Source organism: Ciona intestinalis, unplaced genomic scaffold, assembly GCF_000224145.3.
Source record: "Ciona intestinalis unplaced genomic scaffold, KH HT001106.1, whole genome shotgun sequence".
NCBI classification, from domain to species: Eukaryota; Metazoa; Chordata; class Ascidiacea; order Phlebobranchia; family Cionidae; genus Ciona; species Ciona intestinalis.
This window is the reverse complement of record NW_004191427.1, coordinates 44,245-46,996: the sequence shown is the minus strand read 5'-3', so window position 1 is coordinate 46,996 and position 2,752 is coordinate 44,245.

The window sequence follows — 2,752 nt, the reverse complement described above, 5'->3', positions numbered from 1 at the left end:
ATAATCAAGTTTAATATAAGTTTTAACATCTGGTGCCGTGGCTCAATGGTGAGCGAGTCTGCCTCTAAGCTAGAATGTAGATTTCAATGTTCGTCGCTGCTATACCAATGTAAAGGAATGTGTTTTTGCACAAGACAGTAATCACAGCAACGGCAATTCTTTAAATTATCATACACAAAACAAAAGATAAAGAAAGTCATTAAAGTAATTACCTACAAAGTTACGTACATGGTAACTTATGAGCGGACACAAGGTGTACGAAAGAGAACCCCTCTATGTTAACAACTGTCATTGTTACCACGCCATGTTAGTATAACTAAGTTTCATGGATTCAACATGTTAATAAAGATGTTTAAATTTTAGTTCCAGACATGGAGTCCGTTTCAGACGTCGAATTCTACAAATGGGTTGTTGGATATTCACAATAAGTGCTTATTTATGTTTAAACTGCAAAAGTACAGTTTTAATAAATTGAACATCAGCCAATATACTTTGTGTTTGTGTATCAGTCACCTTGTATTTTATATTTTGTGAATATCTAAACATGCAAATCAATTTTCAACACTTCTTAATTAGTGTCTAAAAAACTTTGAAATAACCATTCCCAAAATTTTCTACGCTCTGGTAAGCAAGCACGTAAAAAAGAAAAATCATGTTATATGACTGCCGTTGCCCCACCACGCGAGAGTAAACATGTCGCTTATAAAGAGATGATTAAAATTATTGATAAATTTGTTGGTAAAATTATGGATAAATTCGTGGGTAAATTTATGAATAAATTTATGGGTGAAATTATGGATAAATTTTGGGGTAAAAATGTGGATAAATTTGTGGGTAAAATTATGAATTAATTTATGGATAAAATTATAAGTAATTCTATGTGTAAAATCATGAATAACAAATGCTGTTACATCGTTTGGTTTAGTACGAGTTAGAAAATATCTAAAGCTTAAAGCTTATGTTGTTCTTAAGAGTGACTAATAGCCCGTTCACATGACCAAAAAATTAGGCATATCGTTTTATTTTCGGATAGAGCGGAAAATGATTGCTGAGTCACTTTTATAAATGGAGAAAGTCAAGTGATTCTTAGCTGTAAGGTGTTTTTCATCAACTCATTCTGCTCTTAAAAACATTTGACATTTGCACAGGTAGGCTCACGGTAGGCACTATTTATATAAAATACTGTGCGAAATGTTAGTCCCGTGTTTTAAACCTTGTAGTATTAGCAAGACAACGACAACCGTTAAATACAACATGCGTTTTATTCCATGTAATATGTGTAAGACTACGTGTTACCGTGTTTAAAACTTTGAGAGTGATTGCTTTATTTTGGTGGCTGACAATATAAACAATGTAGTAGGGTGGGGTTAGACGGTGCACATTTTTATTTTACATTTTCTTGTCCCATTTGGTTGTAAACTAAGAATATTCAAAGAATTATAAAACCGTATTCCTACGACTTCCATAGACAAACAAAATATTAGATAATATGTGTTAAAGGTGTCCCATATTTCCCCGCCCAACTATATGATATATATTTTTTAAATATTTTTGCTTAAAACCTTTTTTTCTATACTCTGCGGTTTCCACTGTTACTTATCAATTTTTGCGTATAAAATCTGGTTCACACAGTGTAGCAACAAATGCGTTCGGCCAGTAAAACGAAATCAAGAGAATGACCCAACTGTATATTAACAATTGGATTGAAGCACCACCTGGTAAGCGTCTTGTATATAGGCACACTCGGCCGCATGGAGGCAGTTTCAAGCATCTAAATTTAAGAGTGTTGTATTATGTTTCAGAAACATAATACCATTTTTAGAAACAAAATTATGTTTCAGGTTTATCGAAACCGTTCAGTTTTAAAAAATGCGAAAAAATATGCTCTTTGTTGCCACCTAGTGACAGTTTTTGTACTTAAGTTTTGGAAAGATTATGTATTAATTTGGCTAAAATCTTATGTTTCTGGATTTTGTTTCGGAAACATAATTCAACCGAAGTATTAGGTTTCGATTCCAGGAATTATGTTTCTAGAAACTTTATCTTAGAATTAGAAACATTATACACGCCTGAGAAACGAAAATAGAAACATAATACCGACTCCCTATGCTTAAGTATAGGGTGAACAATTCCCAATGTCATGTTGTTTAAAAGTAAAACGAACGATCATTAACTAATGTTCTAGCTGGTATAATAAACGCTTTAAATGACATTCGATAAGTTTTGTTTCATGTTGTTTTGTTTTAAACGCGAGACAATTCTATTTGCTGTGATTATATTCACATTCTTAATATTGTTTGAATTTATTATATTTAACACACGACTTGCTGGCTATAGGGCAATCGACTCTAGTATGTAAAAGCAAATGTATATGTTACAACAGTTGTTAAAACCAATGTCTATAAACACGCTATGAATAAATATATAAAAAAGAACATTGATTAAGAAGCGTGGCTGTTGCATCAATACTGGAATTTCGCAATTATGGCATGGCGAACACAAAACTGCGCTAAAATAATTAAAAAACAAATAAACGTTTAATTCAACGCTCTGTATCGAAAACAGAAAATGAACGAAAAAGAGAATTAACCGAAAACTTAACGAAAAGTTATTAAAACAAAAGGAACGATCTCTAACTATTGTTTAAGCTGGTGTAATAAACACTTTAAATGACATTCGATAAGTTTTGTCCCATGTTGTCACGACTTTATTAAAGTTTTTATACGTTTTGTATTCCTGACAGGTGTAATCG